Genomic DNA, 20478 nt, shown 5'->3' on the forward strand with positions numbered 1-20478 from the left:
TTAACTTGCAGTAATTACTTTTTCCAACACTAAACCTAAAAGCAAGCTGTTCATATCAAATCCACCCATTATATCCTGGAAAAAATGCTTGAGTTGTTACACCAGATTCTGTATAATAAAGGTCATTATCACAGTTCTGCATCTCAGATACAGGAATCAGAAGTTGAAAAAATGATGGTGAGTAGTATTAAAATCTGTCATTTAGAGAATAATGTTTCAATATAGATTGCAGATCTTGGATAATGCCTGATAGTTCCAGCAGCTTTCAGAAACTGATTTATAATACCACCACCATTTTCATTGCACAGGAACTGAAAATGAACAGTTTGTCCTGTTCTCCATTTTGGCTCATGGAGGGATTTTTGCTGCTGAGAATGTTGAACCTAAACCATTGTTTTGATTGATTTAATGCTGGAAAGAGGAGCATCCCTACTAAATTATTCCTCCTTGTCCCATAACTTTCAGCTGTACACTGGAATCCCAACCTATTCCCTCACATCATAATTTGGCTGCAGAAAAATACAACTTTAGTTATTTTTTGCATGTTTTTCACAACACATGGGTTTGCAGAACACAGCTGAAACAAGCTGAAACCAAACATGTTGCTTTTCCTCCACTTACTGTCTCCTTAAATGCTCTTATATTGTCTTCAGTTAGTGTCTGATATAGAAAAAACACCAAGATGTTGACAATGTCTGGGCAGAGTACACCATTGCATGCCTAGGCAGCTCTTAGAATATTCTATGAGGTATACTGGCTCCAAAGTACCCACTGTCACCGAATCACATATCCCAAAAAAATCCAAGTACCAATCACCATATTGCTTCTGATTTTTTTTTTTTTTCCTGAAGACTTCCACTGCCTCATGTTCTTATATGAAAGCCTCAAACATTTTTATTCTTAAGCCTTGGATCTTTTACAGTAAGTTGTATACCCCACATACCACATTAGTTACTCAGCAACACAAAGAGAAGGAGAGAACAGGCATTCTGAAAAGAAACTTGTTGTGACAACTTCTGAAAGTCTTTGAAGCTCAGTAGGCAAACGATTAAAGCCAGCTTTGTTACGTATTGCAGGCTGCACAATCCAAGACCATTCAAACCCTTCATATAAACCTGCCAGTCAAGCATACCCCCCTCATTCATCACAGTTGTCACTATAGCTCACAGTTTTTTGGGGGATATTCTTCTGTTCCCTTAGCAAAAACACATACAGTAACCTTGGGGCTAGGTTCAAACCACTTTGTCTATCAATCTCCCTTTCCAGTGACTACTATCATCCTAAATCCATTTTTCATATTACCAGATTAATAGAAGACTGTACAAAGCATGCAATTATCACCTCTCCAGAGAAAAGCCAGAGGGGTATCCATGATGCACAAAGTTGAGGAGCCCAGCTCACATCCATAGATGTTGCAGTGGGTGACAAAGCTCCTGTAAACAAAAAAGCAAAACTCTTTCAAAATGGAAGTAATGCTATTTTCTCAATTTATGTGAAGTTCAATTTGAAGTTTAGTGTAACTTGAGAACTAAGGGTATCAGCAGTACACACACACAAAAAAAAAGCAACAGCAAATAAACGAATTCAAGCGCATTTGATTTTAAAGCAGAAAGATTTTCACAAAAATACACAGCTTAGAGAAGCACCTTACTTTAGAACACTGCAAGTCTATTTTTTATATTGATTCTTCTTGGACAGAACTCACAGGGTTGAAAGGCATATTTGCAACCTTTTCTACAATATGGCTCTATTTGCTTAAGTGCCATAATCCATCTGCAGTCTTAGTATTTAACTGTAAGTGGATGGTATTTATTCAGCTAGTACATTTTTTCTGACATTTATATTACCTCAAAGGACAACACTGCCTTTGGAAACTCTATTTCAGATTGAGCTAATTGAACTTTTGAAGGCATGGTAATCATGTCATGAATCAGCAGTGTTGGTTATGACTTTGAAGAGGTGACATATCATAGAAATTGATTTTTTTTCAGCCTCAGTAAAAAGGAATCAAGTTACATAAGAAAATAAATTAACTTTAAGTGAACCAGACTGCTAGAAATGCAACCTCTAAATGCCCCACTCCTACAATGTATGTACACACATAGACTTTGCAGATGCCTTGTCTTTATGAAAAGAACTAAAGCTCTTTTAAATATAGACTTACTGCTTTTACTGAGTATTTCAGGCTAACAGTCAGCGTATCTCAAGAACTAAATATATTACAATGTATGCATTATACACTTACAGTAAATAATTTACTCTGAAGTAATCATTAGACCTGAACATTCTCTGCTGAAAAAAAACTGTGGAGTTTAAACCAAATTACTTGTAATTGATGAAGTCTCTTCTTTAGAGATCATTAACCTAGATCCAGACCATGCAAAGTAGCGAACAAAAACTAAATTCAGTTTTCTATCTAAAAGGAATTGGTATTCTCAGAGGGGAACCATGAAGATGGAACAATTCTGCTTCTTCTACAGGTAATACTACATCTGTTCTGTAGATAATACAAGGTATGTCCCAACTGTCTCTAATAAAATCCAGAGTACATAAAGAAAAGCAAGTTTTTATTCTGTATAACACGATTAATGTGAATTTTCTAAAGAGGTTCACACAGCAAGTTGAAAATAACTAATCTAGAATAACAACTGTCTACTGGATTTTCATAAGAGATTTTGGCAGGCAGGAAGAGCATTAGTCACTGCAGCAGCCCAAAATGTCTCAACCTTGTGGAGAGGAAACATGGGCAGGGGAAGAGCTTCTGGAAGATGATAAAAAAACAAACTGAAAGGACACCCGTTATGAAGATTGGATTTGTACATTCAATAAAATATCTGTCTATTCTAAATTGACTTTGTCTTGAAGGATGAGTTGAAGAGGCCTCTTCAGAATTTCCAAATCCCTTCAAACAGTTTTACTTGCTTTTTTCTGCTCCAACAATAATTTGGTTGTTCACAGCATAATGGAACAATTTCAGTATAAGAATGGCAAGTGTCTCCAAACAAATTAGCAAAAGCCTCCAGCTCTGACATCCACATATATGGAAAAAGTAGGGTAAAATCCCTCACACTCTGAGGACAGATGGTCTCAGACTACCATACCTTCACAAAATGGAGTTACAATATTGAGATAAAGAGATTCAAGCACATGCTTATGGAGTATCAAAGAAGAGCCTTATTGAATGTAGCCTCTCTCAGTAAACTCTTGATGGACTCTTTTGTGAGGGTCTGGAACAGACACAAAACACGTGCCAGGTCATCTAACTGTGATAAAATGGAAGCAAACTTTCTGTAGGTGCCTAGATGCCCAGAAAACTTTAACTGAAGGCAAGTTAGGCAGCACCGTGTCAGGAAGTAATTCCATTTGGGCACTCCATTCTGTAGCTGAGAACCAAGGGCTTTTAAGGCTCTGGATCTAAGAAAATATGCTATTATGCTGCATACTAACAAAAGATTAAACTTCCCATGGCATGCAACAATAATACATTAAATCACATGCTCTGACTTTACTGCAAGAAAAGACTGCTTTGAAACTACTTGAGATCAAAATTTGAGAAATAAAATCTTCTGGGACTAAGCCCTTGTTCCTAACATTTCAGAGAGAACTAGCCAAAGCACAAATAATTATAAATTAAAATTCTCATTTTATGGCTCAGCCAGGTATATGCATACGTCTTTTACATTTCCTAGAAAGGCAAGTATTATCAGAAGTAAAAGACACATTTTCATCAAAGATGGACATTCTGTGTAAAATGAATCTGAAACTTATTTTATCAGGAGCAACCTAGAGAAAAATAAACAGAAAATCTGAAATCAATTACCACATAAATGATGAAAAGAAACTTTAAAATGTACCACTGTTTGAGAAGACAAATTTACATTGTATTTTGTTTTCCGGTACATAAACCAATGCTTAATTATTTCTAATAAGTCACAATTATATTACAAGTATGACCTTTTCTGAAACAAATTGTTAATTTAAGATGGCTAAAATATGAAAATCAATGTTTTCACCACAAAGGGTCATCACTCAGCAGCTAACAGGTTTCTGGGAAGAAATACTTGCAAGTCTAAATACAGGCTATTTCCTAGAATTTCACTGAAGCATAAGCTAAGAAAACAATACTATCAAAGGGTTAGGAATAACCACACAAAATGAAACAGAGAAATCTACCTCTATGTCAAATAAATAGAGAACATAATTTATACTTAAGTATTTTTTTGTTTTTTGGGGTTTTTTGAGTGTCAGAGATCTATTTTAACAAAATTGCAGGAAATTTACTTTAATATCATACATAAATGTCCATGTTCATTTACTGGAAACATTAGTGAGAGAACAAAAACCCTAGAATCATTCTCATCATTTTATACCTGAGTCACTCACAGTGAACAGATTTCCACCACAGAAACATAACAATGAGAAACAGACAAAAAAAAATTCAGATCATGAGTTAATTCTCATAACCAGAAGGTTATTGTCAAATACTTTTTGTGAAGAAGGGTATTAAAAAAGCAGTTGACAAATCCAATTTCAAAACTTTAACTAATATTCCTCCCAAGACTGTGCAACACTTCACATGGACAGTTAAAAGTCAGTGTCCTGAAACTAGAATGCATATAAAGGAAAAAGAAAAAAAAAAAAAAATAGAAAAATTAAAATGGGGAACTGGGTCAAGAAGAGGTCTGCACTCTGTGGCTTGTGACTAAAGAAATCTTATCTTTAAAATCTTCTTCTAATTTCTTAAGCTTTTCTTGTAGGTAGAAATAAAGTTCTGTGTTCTGCAAAGCATATTTTCTTTCTAATACTTTTGGTTATCCTTGCTTTCATGTTTTAATGGAACTATAAAAAGATAATTAGAGCCTACTGCCTTCTCTGCATAGGCATTATGCATTTATTTGAGTTGAAAATTATTTTCTCCTAGACAAAATCCAAAAAAGTGATTGGATACAAAAGTATAGATAAACTCCTTATTGGTTCTGTTGCAAATACTATCTCAATTTCTGCTGCTGTTCTCAGAATGGACTGCACCACTCTGAGGGAAATGTTTACTTTGGGAAAAGTAAAATGAAATAAAATCCTCTCTAAGCCTCTAGTGCAAGTAGAATAAATACTGTTTCCTATTAAATCAAACTTTTGGAAAGTTCTCTTTACAAAAAGAGAAATGAGATCATCTTGTCAACAGCAGAGCCCTTAGCAGAACAAGTTTTCACAGAAAACCAATAAAAGTGAAAAACTGCAGTGCCATCATTTAAATCAGGTTGCTGTGTGCAATGATTCTGAGATCTTCTTTTCAAAAAATCTACAGTCAGTACTATTCTAAGTGGACATAAAAAATATGCATACCAATTTTGCACAATACAATCCTCATGAAAAGATCACATATGATGTCCTGCACAGGATGAAGGTGGAAAAGAGCTACTTAATAAGCTCAGAGTATGGAAGAAAAGGTGATGTATCCTTGGTTTTCTCCTTAATGGCAGAGAAGTTTTAGCCAGCTTTCTGGAGCAACTTCTGCTGAGCAGCTCAATCCCTTTGTGGGTGGAAAAACCACCATCCCTTTTCCCTTTCATGTTCTAAAGAGCCTCCATCTTGAACTCTTGCAAACTGCAAGAGAGAGCGCGCATGGAAAGAATTTAGCCAAATGATTTCTGATCAATTTTTTGTTTAGTGCTAATTATTTGGGTCTAGAACATACATGCTTCCTTCTCTTTAAAAATTTGACTTCTTTTACTGAAAAATAAAGGATTTCCAAAAGACTGAAGATGTTCATATTCCACCAGTGGAACTCTAGCTGGCTGCCTCATATTTAGGGGTCTCTTCTAAGACATACCATCATGAAGCCTCTGTAAGAGACCCAAGAGAAGGCCCTGGTGAACAACAATAAGATTATCTGACTGCTGGTAATGGTGTGTAAGAAGAGGAGAATGAAACACTTAGGTCGATTTTTCAATATTTTCTGAGGAAAACGGTCATAAATTGAATATTTCATTTTAATAGTCTAAATAAAATAATTTTTAAATATTAATAGATTATTCATATTTTTAAAATACATATATTTATTTTGATGAATTTTTTTGATAGGTGTTATCAGAAAAGGTATTGCTTGAATTAAGTAAAAAACAAACAAACCAGAACGTGAAACTGATTGACATTTAAGAATGTGGAAGATTCTCTTGTGACATCCTACATTGCATACACCTAAAGTTTGTCTCAAACTCTGCCACTCCATAACTTCCAGGAGTGAGAAATTTCAGAATTTCTACATTCTGCATGAAAAAGTACCTGTTTCATACTGACTTCCTAGTGGTTTCAGGGACTGCCTCTTAATTCCAGAACTGTGGAATTTTGTAACATTTCTGCTTGTCATCACATTCCTCCTAGGCTATTACTTTTACTAATTTTTAATTACAAAAATTAAATTTTAATATAATAATTTCTATTATTATATATAATTCTTATCTATAATATAAAATCTATTTTAATACAATTAATAATTTTAAATATTACCTTGGTCATATATATTTTTAGGCCTTTTCCTACCCAAATGGAGTCACTCTCATATGGGTTAGTATTCCACCTCTCCTGATTATTTCAACATGAAGTAGCTTTATCATACTTTTTTTCTTATCCCCAGCACTTGAAAACGTCATGAATTTCTGAAACACCATCAGGTTATGTTTTAAGTAATAAAACTGGGGAATTGTTAAACTCCTGCCACTTGAATTATGTTGTGAGCTTTATCACTCCAGCCATGTTACAAAATCTGCCTGTAAAACAGACATACCATAAGAAATTACATTCTGCATGTGCCTAATGAGCAAAGGTGATTCTTTTCCCTCCACCCAGAGGAGAAAATATATTTTTTTCTGACAGGTGATCTAGTGAAATATGTTATTAAATTTCAAGTTTAAAATGTAGTTGCACTTGCTTTTAAAACAAGCGTGACAGTGATATTCACTCAAATCACCAGAGACCACTCCTTCCTTAAAGTAAAATACAGAAGTACTTATATCCTTGTTATGCACTCTGGTTCTATATGAATCATGAATGCAACATCTACAAAATCAGGTACAAAATTACTTTAGAGGATTGAGAGAATATAGCATTTAGATGATAGAAGACAATCTTCCTTACACAGTCTTTAAACAGACTTTTAGATACCACATATGTTCATCTAAAGGAATTTAGACCTTTCCATTCATTCCATGCCATAAAAGTAACTATCTCCCCTCAGAAAGGATTTTAGTACAAACTAAATTATCTGAGAACAAGTATTTGAGAAGAGTAGCACTAACAGCCAGCCTATTCAGCATGCAACATATGAATTTACAGCACATTCAGCATAACAATGAAGGACTGATACATTCTCCTAAAAGAATAAAAGTTGCAAAACACACTCTCAAACTTTCACCAAGACCTGCAACTTTTCTTAAGAGTTTGTAAACAAAGCCTAAAGCTGCCAAGTAAGGCTGAAAAGAGGCTGCCAAATCAAGAGGCTGCAGAAAATTATTTTTAAAGGTCTTGGGTCAAGGCTCAGATGACAGCATAGAATTAAGGTTGAGAAAACAACACACCCTAGATCTGCAGTGTAAGTAGGGCTAAAGGCCTGCCAAAAAAGAAGGGAAAAGACATTTCCCCCACAACCTTTATCTGAGAGTCATGGCTGTTGGTCCAAGGTAAAGACTTATCTGATCATCCAGTTAGGACTGACAGGGAAAGCTTCAGTATGCATAGGGCCAGGGAAAGTCTGCCAAAGGGGATTGCCAAAAAAAAACTTCTCCTGAGAGTTCCTTCCTCGAGGCAATGTCTGTTAGTCCCAGGTTAAGGTTCCACTAAGGGGACTGGCTGCGAGACAGGTAAGGCCTAAGATCTACAAGCAACACTTATGCCACTTCTTCTGTCCAAAATTTTGTTGCTCATTTTCCAATAAGCTGTACAGTCATAGATATTTCTGAAAGAGAATGGTCATACCATCATAAAGTGTTTCTATAACCTATGGCACTAATCTCAATTCTGGCAGAATTCACAAGATTCTTCTGCTGTTTCCTTGACTCTGCAGTGCTATCTCAGCTTTGATAAAGGACCCCTCCATGTATATACATGTATATACTGTCCATTCACAGTTACACACCTGAGGGAGGAATAACCTTGGAACCCCTTTGTATTCATGTTGTTCGCAATCTTGTAGACATTTTTTTATTCCTAGAGATCTTATTTGGCCATGTCCTAAGTGCAGAATGAAAAAGAATCTGCCAGTGAATCTGAATCAGCTGCCAATTATATATATATATATATATATATATATATATATATATATATAAATATCCAAAAGATCCTGATTCTTTTAAAAGATTCTTACAGTTCTATTTTTCTTTCCCTTACATCTCTGTAGACCAGGAATAATTCCCAGAGAATGTGGAATCCAAATCAGGCCAAAAATAAAAGAAGCTACTATTATATTCACATCAAAGCTAAAAGCACAGAGGATAAATGAGATGAGGAAAGCAGTGCTCTGCCAGCTGGAATTTTACCCAACATGTACAGAGGGTAGCAACCTCCTACTTGTTCATTCTTGTACCTTTTACAAGCAATTAGATTTCAAAAAGGAATTGTAATTAGACTTGTAATCAACATAAATTTCCTCTACAGAGATTTTGATGGATCAGAGCAGACCAATGAAGGCAGTAATATCTCTCTTATTTCCTGTAACATCTGGGCTGACAATACATGAAAAAGCCTAGGTAGTTCACATTTCTCATTTTCTAACAGACCTTCTGCTAATTATTAAGAATACTTCTGACAATTTTAAATGCTTAAGGAAATGCTGCTTCTGGTGGAGCAGAAAATTTACTCTACATCTGCACAGATAGGCCTTGAGATTCTGGACTTGTAAGGTAAATTTCTTGAAATGTATGCCTATCTGATAAGACCAAGAGTTCTCCTACACCTGCCTGCCTGAGCACACAGGTGTTTGAGATGTTTATGTAGAATTCTGCAATTTAGAATCCATAGAAAAAACAGATGAGAAATGTTTTGTCCATCAACCCCTCTCCATAAATTACAGTAACATAATAACTGTACATGTTATTCATGTTTACACTGTCTTAGTTTGAGAGTTTATCAGCCCTTTAAACATTTTTTTATAAACAGACATTTCTAGTTTTTCCTGGCAGAAGGTTTTATTTTCATTATTTTCAGCAACTTAGGAAGGATAAAAAAACCCTGTACTCAGGGTTAATGGCAACCATAAAGGTTCTTTACCAGTGTGCTACTGAAATATTACAGCAAATAATCTTCATGAAAATAATCTTGTTCATGTTGTGATCAATTATATATTGTCCTCTCTTCCATGATAAAAATCATACCAAAAGATTAAACTGAATCATGACCCAGAATAAGGTCACATTCTCACAGTAAATAACATGGAAAGGGGGACATGCAGGGAAAAACACAATAAAACTCTCATTAAAAGAACAACACTCACTGACTCTATGAAGAAAGTACAAAAGGTATGTTTTTTTAAAAACTGATTATTCAAAGTGAATGATAGACAACTTAGTATAGTTTTAATTCCTCAGCAAAACCAAGCAAACAAATAAACAACCTGTATTCATGATCTTGCTGAACTTTCTTACTAATCAGAACACAAGTTTCATTACAATCATGCCTGCTTACATTTCTGTAATTTTTCTTACAAGCCCTTACTCAAAGGAGTTTAATTTCGGTTTTTAGTAAAGAAGGGTCTGATTTTGCATAAAGGGCTTGGATTTAGGTCATTTAAACCATATCTGGATTAAATTTCTTCACTGTAAAAAATATAAGCAGGCAGCATGTCTCATGTTTTTCAAAGTTATCTACTTTCAAGGTGAGAAATTCATCCATTCATCTTGACAGAAGCCTTCCTTTTTACACACATTTCTATTCCCATGACTTTCTCTGCTCAAGTTTGGCAGTTTTCTGCCTTTGAAAAAAAAACTTTGCTATGGGCTCTGAGCAGTTGTTCTTGTTATAGGAAGAGAAGGTTATCTTCACAGAAATAGTGATCCTGCATACCTGGACACTGCACACTGCACTAGAGATGTGCATTGATGGAACAGCCATTCAGTTCTTCATTTCACCAATAAAAGAACTTGAATACATTTACTTTATGGCTGGCAAGGTAACAGGTACTCTGGGTCCATCTCAACAAATAATCTGAAGAGCAATGGCAAAACCAATTCAGAGACTAGTCTTGCTATCTTTTCAATTTCCTTCTCCATTTCCCTGGAAAAAGACTCATAATGAGAAAAGCAGTATCTTGAGAAAAGACAGTGGCAGCGTAGCAGAGGGACAAGATCAAAAAAAGTGCCAGTGGTAACATCAGTTAAGCATTTGGGGGGCTTTATTTTATTTTAAGAGAACATAGTTGCTACTTTCATGAGAAAAAGTCACATTTGTAGTCTTCAATGCTACAGATTATTTCTGTTCCATAGTCCAATGCACAAATATGTACATTTTTTAAGATTTCTGGTATCTCATGCTAATAGCTAACTGACAGGACACTTTCTTCCATTTCTCTAACAATGAAATAGTAATCTTGGAATTGAGCCACAAGTTGACAAGAAACAGCATGGGGCTGGGGGAAATAGGCACTAAGATGACAGTCAGCTAGGACTATTCTTTCTGGTTCATTTCAGGCACCTTTGAAATGGAAAGAGTGATGCAATACACAACTCAATTATTAAAAAGACCAGAATAAAATAATTATCTGGATCTGAGAACAATTTTATATGACTTGAATTACCTTTTTACAGCTTATTTTTTAACAGCCTTTTTTCTCCATGAGTTAAAATCAACCCTTAAGGCTGTTCAAATGTTTATTATTAATGATGGATCATTAGACATAGCTCTCCAAAGACATAAGTTTAGTCCTAAAGAAGTTAAAGAACTTCAAATACTATTTTGCATTGTAACATCGATGTGACAGAGGATTATACAAAGCATAGTCATCTTTTTCCCCATTCAAATACATTCAATTTGTACCAAAAAAAAAAAGAGGCTCTCAATTTTTCAACTTCTACCCCAATTATTTTTTACACTAAAATAAAGTAATTTCAAGCACCATATAAGCCTCTCATTCTCATTCTGTAAATTTAGAGGAAAGAACCAAATAAAAACAATTAATCAAAATAATCATTGTGTGATGAACCTCTGACTACATGCTCAAACAGCTTGGTAGCTGAAAACCCCTGTTGTCTTGTAATTTATCAGGCTTTGTCTGTGTTTACAAGCATCTTTCTGGGGTTTTCTTCTGTATTAGCTATAGAATTCATTGCAATTTTGAAATGAACAGGTGAAATTAAAACCCTGCTAAACATGTTAAAGCTAAAATTGGCAAGACACATAAAAAAAGCAAAGTGGAGCTACAGCTGTGAAAATGTGCTCTTAGGAATATCCCCCACAGGCAGCATTTCAGTGTCTTGTAAGATATATTAGGCACAGGAATAGCACTGCCACCAGCCTGTAACTCCTGTATTCTTGTTATTTCATTTAATAAGCAAACTCCTCTGTCCAAAATGGGATGGGAGAAATCATTCTCAATCAAATATAAAATCAAGATATAAACATTTCTCATTAAGTATTTACAACATATGGTTTATATATTCTATTTTTTATGAAACAGAAATTCTATCTTAAACCAGAAGCATTTTTATTGGTGTAATAAAACTTAGCTCATTCATTCCATGTTAATGAAAGAAGGTTGACTCCAGGAGTCACTTTTTTATCACAGTTAGGTACTACTATACTACATTAGATTAGAAATATTCATATTTTTTGTTAGCTGCTATTTAATGCATACAAAAAACAATTATCAGCTAGACTGTAAAAGAAACACTTAAAGAAAAGTCTGCTTATGTAGAACTGATTTGGTAGCTACAATAGATCTGCTTCTATGCCACACCTTTTTCAGATTTTATTTAGATTAATTTAACATTTATGGAATGCTCAAATCAAATGGAAAATATACTTATTAAAGACCTTGTGTCAAATAATGTCTCTATTCGAGAATGCCTCAACATTTACTACAGATCATTCTTTTACCTTCTTTCTTATTTCTGTCCATTGCCAAATCAGTTTTTAAATGTGGTTTCATTAATTCTCTCCTCACACATAAAAAATATTAGGTATGGGCCATATATCTTTGTCAGTCAGGGTGTAAAATACACCTGTATTCAACTGTGTGTTCAACAGTTGAGACATGAGGCCTTAACAATCTGACTAGAAAACAGAATATGCCATTTCGTTTGGAGTTCGGGTCTAGTCATGTCAGCCTGTGTCATAAAACCATAAGGAATAGGAAGGAATGTGACATTAAAAACATGATGGTGAAGGTTTTGTACTGTTAAGCAACTCTAATATTAATTTCCTCTGATAAAAACTTACTGAAAGCTGATTAAACTGAGATCCTCACTCAAGTAATTCTACATTTATAGTCAACTGCTTCTTGCTTAACAGCAAAGAAGATTCACGCTTTTAGATAGGCTTATCAGTTGCATAACCAAGAATTTCTTAAAATATCCATTATTTTTACTGCAGTACCAAGTAAAAGATTTTCAGTGGCTCAGAGATATTTCAGAATGACAAGATACTGACAGAAATTTTAGAACTAACTACAAAAAAAAATAAAAATCAGTATTCACATTCTGTAGTAAAAAAAAGAAAAAAAACTATAAAAAATGTTTCCGCCTTCCCTTGTGCCTAGGACTTTATACAGCAGAAACAGAAATTAAATGCAAAGACATGGAGAAACTATGAATCTGAGATAAAGGCTACAAGGTGAATAGTACCCACCAGACCTTCAAAATGTTTCCATTTGTGTTTTCAATGTACACCAAGGTTCCTCTGAAATTACTCACTAAGATAATGGCTTAACAAATCTGTCACATTTCATGCACTTGAGAAGTTACTTAGCCTTCATATTGCTTAGTACGTGCCAAGCTTGGTGATTGAGAAGAGCCAGCATGGATTTACTGAGGGTAAATCATGCCTGATCAGCCTGATGTTTTTTCCCTGTAACAGGCTGTCCAAATAGGCTGTGCAGTTTCCAGCCCTGGAGGTTTTCAGGATCCAGCTGGATCAAGCCCTAAGCAGCCCAAGCTGACCTGAGGACTGGCCCTGCTTTGAACAGTGTGTTGGACTAGAAACCCCCTGAGATCCCTTCCAAACTGAATTACCCCACAATTCTGTTACATCAATACTCAGTGGATCACTTGCATGCATTTTCTTTACATGTGACAGCATACAAAATGACCTACAGGTGAATAGGAATAAATTTTCTGTATGAATATAAATCAGGTATCAATACTACAAGGAATAAGAGACACAAACCACAGCTCAGATCATTTCACATTTTTTAGAATCTACCACGAAGAGGAACAAGAGAAACTAGAAAAGCGACTGCCAAAGGGTGAAATTTTTGAACTCCTGCCTTTCCATATCCATTAATTTTTAAAGAGTCACTATGAAAAATTTAAAAAGGTGCTCAAATTTTATATTCCACATTCTACATTCTACTGTTTAATGAAATGAATTTTCCCTTTTTTTAACTGGAAAATAAAGGTTGATAGCTACTATAAAACTTAGTTTTGTCATCTAACAATATACCACTATAACATACTAAATGCCTGATGGGAAGTACAAGACTATCCAACAGACTGAAACAATCACGTCAGCTTGGCCCTCCCTCCTGTACTCCTTCCCCACCAAATCATTATCCATACATCACTGAAGGATTCTCCAAGAGATTAGTTAAACTTTTTTCTTAAATAAAGGCTATCAGGGCTAGCATGAAGGTCTCATGGGTCTTTTTGCAAAATAACTGACATAGGAGAGCAATGTCATACTTCAGAGAGGGAATGCAGGATTATCCACAGGAGCCTTCCTCTAGGAAAAGTCCATAAACTCAAAGCTGTTTGATGAGAAAATTATTTTTTGTGAAATAACAATATAACCAGCATGTCCCCTAAGAGAAACATACAAAAGGTTCCTACAGATCTCATGTCAGCATGACACTTCTGTACCAACTGTTTTACTTATCAATAGTTTGATAAAATAGCAGTAGCAACCCATAGAGCTTTGGAAAGTTCTGTATTTATATACCATACACACATATGCCATTTACTTGAATTATGTTAAAAGGACATATCCCATAACAACAACAACAAAAAAATCTAGAAATTAATCCAGAAAACAATAAACGTAAGACAACTTTGCAAAAAAAATCATATAATCACCAAAACAATATCATGATCAAGGCAAATATTTCTTGATAATTACAAAAACAGACCCTCAACCAAACTGAGGTTTGTCTGCACATTACTAAAATGGACTGTTTGCATTTTAAAGCTCTTACCTTGACAGAATCTCCAGACTCCACATAGAGGTGGATTTCACCTTATAGAAGGTAGATTAAGGGAGCAGTCAGGTTCCTACTGATCAATTCTTGTTCTGCTAAATCACACCACTGGGACACAAATATTTACAGAACACTTACCCACTCATGGTTACAAGTCAACCAGGTTCTATACTCACAAAAAAAACCCAAACAAACAAAGCAAAACCCCTGAAAAGTGGTTACATTTCATAGAGCTTGAAGAGAACTGGCTTTCATGACCCATCATGCCTTTTTAAAATGTAAGCACTTCTTACACTATTCCATGATGGACCCAAGACATTTTGAGATTTTCATGCAGCAGAGAGCAGCCAGACAGAAATGACTCCTTGTCAGTCTATCTGCCCATTTCAATCTCACTTGCAGTTACCTAGACAGGCTACCTTATTTTGACTTTCAGATACTTCTTACAGGTCATTTATGTGAGAAATTAACCTTGAATAGGTCAACATATGATTCCTGTGTTGGAACAGCATTTCCAGATAAATTTTTATGGACTGCTCTATTCCCACATAAGTTCTGTGCATTTTCCAGTTCCCAAAAAAAAATAAAATTAAATAAAATCAGTTCTTCAGCAGTTCAAATAATTTATTATTACCACAAAAAAAACCCCCACTGTGATGCACATTAAGGGTAAGCGAAGCTTAAAGAATTAAATAGGTTTATATAAAATGAACAAAAATATCTAAGGCCCCTGATTTTATTTTCTGCAAGGATTGAGATCACAACATACTACATTCTCTGGAAACATAAAAGAAAAGGTAAAGGATGGCCAAATGAAAATGATCTTTAACTACTGACTTGGAAAACTATTTTACCTTTAATACAAAGCTCTTATGTGATGCTTTGAAAATCACTTATATATTCTTCATGCTGCACCACTGCCTGTGAAGTACAATGCCATACAAATCATAATTGTAATAGTTTCAGCCTTTGCATATTACTCAACCCTTTTTTTAATTTTAGAACAAAAGAGTCCAAAAATAAGTACATTTTAAGTCAAAATATTAGTCCATCACATAAAGAAAATAATGCTAAAAATTTTCTTCCAATTAAATATTTGAGAAAAATATTTAACAACAGTTTAGAGAGCAAAATTCACATGACCTGGACAACCACATGGAATTTGCTCTCTGGTCCACATGCAAGCTCTGAGCTGGACAGAATGCATATACAGAATAAGCAACCATAGTCTCAGTAACTTATATAAGGCATTCCCAGACAGATTTGAGTATTTGCTTTTGTAAGCTTGTGCCAAATTATGGTAATGAATGGTTAAAACATTAAGACTAATCTAAGAATTTAACTGAAATTTTCCCATTTCAGTGGTATTGATTCAGACCATCGAGATTTTGTCTTTCCTCATTGGCACTCCATCATAAACTTGAATAAATTATTGCATGCTCACCATTCTTCACCAGGTACACAGGGGAAACTTCTACCTAGTTGCACAAGTGATAGCTGAATTGCCCCATACTATTTTCTTTTACACATTAGTCTTCAAAACTTTTTTGATAAAATAGTTCTTACACTGCAAATCATTCCAAATTATAGCAAAATTTTACCAAGTGAGGTTAAATAAAGCTATTGTTGTTGACACTAGCAGAAGTAAAACAGGACATAACACAAAAAGGATGAATCAGTGAGTCAGTCTCAATGAAATCATGGATTAAAACATGAAACATGCCGATATATCTTTGAAGAAAAAATCTCTAGCACAAAATATAGTGCAAAATAGTAATAAATCATTAGAAAACAGTAATAAAATATTATTGTAGAGTGCAAGTAATAATCTGATAAACAGAAGAAAAAACAATTATTTATGATAAAATACAGTCAAGAATTAAGGTTGGCACACATTTACTGCAATAAAGCAGAAAGGTTCACAAACCTTATGAAATATACAGTGCATTACAATTTCAACAAATGTGGAAACAGATGAAATCCTTATGGCCAAGGAAGTTTTTGATTCTCCCTCCCTGCAGTAAAAGCTATACATCTGTGGTTCTCCCTAGGAAAACACACTTATCTATTCTTTTATGTAGATATTTCTGTAAATATATCAGGATAATACATATAAACCTTGAATGGAACATTTTTTTAAAAAATAGTAAGACTATGTGAATACTGACACCCATTTTCTCCTACTAAATAATGGCATGGAAAGAATTCCATATTTAGTGAAGGCAATTAAAAAAAGTAAAAAGAAAATCAAAGCAAGGTTTTATATTTGATGCTGCATCATAATTAAAGCCTTTGAAATTAAGCAAAACTCATTACGTGAAAACTGGGAGTGGTACTCTCAGAATGACATCCTAAATTAAGGCAATAAATGCTGCAAAATTTAAATACCATCATTCAAAGTGATCTAATTGACTAATAATTAAGAAAGTTTTAAAAAATAAAAATTTATCACAGAAACCTTAATGGAAACACACATGCAATCACTGTATTTCCTCAGCAAACTTGTGGAATTAAAAACAACTGATTTTCATTCAAACATTTTTATGACTTGTTCTTATACAATATTGCTTAAAAAAAACGCAACAAATCAACAAAAATAGAGGCATCCTTTGTCACTAAATTATTTCTGAGGATATTCAGGAGATGCATCTTGAATAGTTAACAGCACCTCCATGCATGTTACTCATTGTATTACCCCTGCAATATCTTTATCTCATTAAAGCTTGTGTGACTGGAACTGGATGGTTATGTTTTCACTTTATGTCTTGTGGACCTATCAGCTCATTACCATTCACTACTTCCCTTAAATCATTCTTTTAGGTACAAAACCTATCAGACTTATTACTATTCAAAATTATGAGTAATATAAGGCACAGTTCCAGAGATCTTTGAGAGGAGAGGAAACTTGCCTTTCATCTGTAATCGTAGCAAGGACTGTGAATATGAACTATGAGACACTTGAAAGGAACTTTGCTTTATCAATCCTTACTATTACTGGCTGCAGTAAACAATAGTTCAGCATTCCAGTGAAGGAGTGGGAGGTTAAAGATGCAAGAGTTTCTTCTCCATGGTAGTCTGGACAACAATAACATTCACTGTTTATTTCCGTGATTTTCAATCCTTATGTATACAAAATGGAACATCATATTAAGGTAAGGTGAATAGATCACAACACACACCTTAAAAACATATCTCATGTGAAATCTGCCAATGCTTAAACACCGTAACAAAATAGTAACCCTTAATTGCACAGCTTCAGGAAAATATATTGTCTCTTGACAGATTCATTACTGAACACTAGAAAGATTATATGATGTTCAATCCATTGAAGTATTGAGGCACTTACTTTAACTAGATGTCTCAAGTCTAATTGAAAGTGTTGAGACTCATTTTCTAGACATGAATAATCTCATGTTTACTGAACAGAGATTGTGAGTTCTCACAAATAAAACATTGAAATATGCCTAACTGTCTGAAATTGAACTTTGGGACTGCAAACAAGACAGTATGTCTTGTATGCCCAAATGGCACTGACCCTTTTGTAACTGACTGACTGTAGCTGGTATTACAGTCCCAAATAATCAGTACAGAATCACAGAGTCACAAAGGTTTATGCTGGAAGACACCTTAATGATCATCTAGTTCCAAACCCCTGCTGTGGGCAGGGATACAACTCGCTAGACCAGGTTATTCAGGGCCGTGAACACTTCCAGGGATGGGGCATCCCAAACTTCTCTGGGCAACCTATTACACTATCTTACTACCCTCATGGTAATTTTTTTTTTCCTAACATCTGACTAAACCCTCTCCCTTTTAGTTTAAAATCATTGCCCCCTTATCCTGTTGCTATCTGCCTGCATACAAAGGACCTCCTCTCTCTCTCTCTCTCTCTCCTTTTTGTGAGACCACTCAAAGCACTGCAAGACTGCTGTAAGGTGTCTCCAAAGCTAATTCTTCTTGCAGCTGAACCCTGAGAGAGTCTTCAGGGAGAGGTACTCCATACCTCTGGCCATCTCTGTGGCCCTCCTCTGGAAACTCTCTAACAAATCCAGGTGCTTCTTGTGCTGAGGACCCCAGACCTGGACACAGTGATGCAGGTGGGTCTCACGTGGGAGATTCACTCAATCTATATAGCCCTGCTATTAAAAGGGCTACAGACACAGGTCACATACAGAACTCACCATTTTCTGTGGCCTTTGTCAGTGGACTCAGAGCTGTGAGAGCATAAAAGCACTCCTAGGAGAGTCTGGAGTGGCAGGTAAGGTGAACATGGGAGACATGTCTGAGCACAGACACACTGCAAAGAGCACAACATATTACTAATAATAGACTTGAGAGATCTGCCAGAAGACTTACAGTCACATACTTACCAGTTTAAAATGCAAAGGTGATATTTTGCAATGGTTTTACAAACTTGTTCTAAGCTTTGTGCTGACCCTTCATATGATCTTTGCACTTTACAACCATGTCCACTAGATTTCTCTGACAGGTAAAAAAGATGAATGAGTAAAAAAAATGCATTACAGAGAGGCATCAGGCTAGCACTTGCTTGAAAAATCCAGATATAGTTGGGCTGCTGTAACCTCTGCTTTCATTCTTAAGGTAAAATACAAATACATATGTACTGTGTAAACAAGCCTTTATTTTGATCCATATTAACACTGACCAGATGCAAGGAGATCAAGAAAACTTTCTGAGGCTACTGATGCAGCAAAGTCTAATCTCCCCAGAGACTGCCTGAGAAATCAAATACTTATGTTCATAAAACAAGTGAGCATGTGTGAACCTGTTCCTAGCAGACTAGGAATATAACTGCTATGCAACTCTGAACCACTCATACTACAAACTGAATAGTTGCACCACATTTAATTATCACCCTTAAGACAATATCTAATTATTCCTATGGGTACTTAAAAAAAAATAATATAATTTGGTATATATATAATGTATTAACATATTTACTAAGAATAATAGAATGACTAGTGTTTTCTGAATGTTTCTATCACCTGTTTCAGAAGTCAAACAGGCTTCTCTGCAGTGAGATAAAGAAAACAAAACAACAACAAAATCCCCACCATCCTCAAATTTTCAAACCCCCACTGACTTCCACACCAATTCCATAGACCAGTACTGACACACAGACTTAACCAGAGTCACATGCTTAGGCTTGTCTTAGGGCCAACAGAGAATGACATGCCAGTATTCAGGACACTGAAACTCATCCTGTTCAAATGAGGGATAAGAGCTAACCAGTGTTCTTGAGACCCTGTAAATTGTAAACCGTGAAAACAAGGATATTGATGCATTAGAGGCCTGACACCTGCCGTGCTATAATATGAACTAAAGGGTGAAATTCCTCCCCCTTCAATTCAATCCACATTTTATTTCTCAGCTACACTGCTGAGGCTGTCCTATCAAATACCCTTGAACTGTTCTATTTCCATACAGAATTATTTTACACTTAATATACTTTACTGGATAATAAAGCAGAATTCTGAACTTCCATCAAAAAGAGAAAATCATACACTGGAATGATTATCCAGGACTCCCACTGCAGAAGTCCAGCCACTGAATAGAAAACCAGCACTTTCCTACCGTAGCCTTCTGACTTCTCAGCATGCCAGTTTATAATAGCAATTGGCAGACAAAGTTTGGGGTTTTTTTCCTGTGCAGATTTGATAATGGAAATTTCATTTGCAGTTTGCACCAGCAGATAAAATGTCAGCAGGTCTGGATTTATGGGAGAAAATAGCAACAGCACATCTAGTTCGTTTATTGAGGAATTTCGTGCCCACTGCACACACAGAATATTTTCCTAGAGAGTAAAGAATGATGATTAATAAAATACTTATATACTAGTATATTGGATGACCATTAAAAAGGAGAAAACAGCGCCCTAAGGATAAAAATCTCATTTTCTAGAAAAAAAAGACAGGCCTTATGTGGTTCACATGATGAATAAATGCACAATTAGATCAAGAATTATTCATTGGTGTCTGTGTTGTTCTGATCTATGCAACGATCCTAATGATAAAGTATCTTGAGGATATTTTTCACTTGAAGGCATAAATAATGAAAATTAA

At 35.1% G+C, this 20478-nt stretch overlaps 1 long non-coding RNA gene across 2 annotated transcripts in view; it reads right to left on the reverse strand.

The window, feature by feature from the left end:
- LOC111927854 (uncharacterized) overlaps positions 1 to 20478 on the reverse strand; it is a 59238-nt gene that overhangs the window by 12058 nt on the left and 26702 nt on the right. For both annotated transcript variants that reach the window (XR_015287476.1, XR_015287477.1), the window contains exon 2: positions 1324 to 1433. This is a non-coding gene — a long non-coding RNA (uncharacterized LOC111927854). The remainder of the gene's footprint in view (positions 1 to 1323; positions 1434 to 20478) is intronic.

Source organism: Cyanistes caeruleus, chromosome 5 (genome assembly GCF_971803275.1).
Source record: "Cyanistes caeruleus chromosome 5, bCyaCae1.hap1.1, whole genome shotgun sequence".
NCBI lineage: Eukaryota > Metazoa > Chordata > Aves > Passeriformes > Paridae > Cyanistes > Cyanistes caeruleus.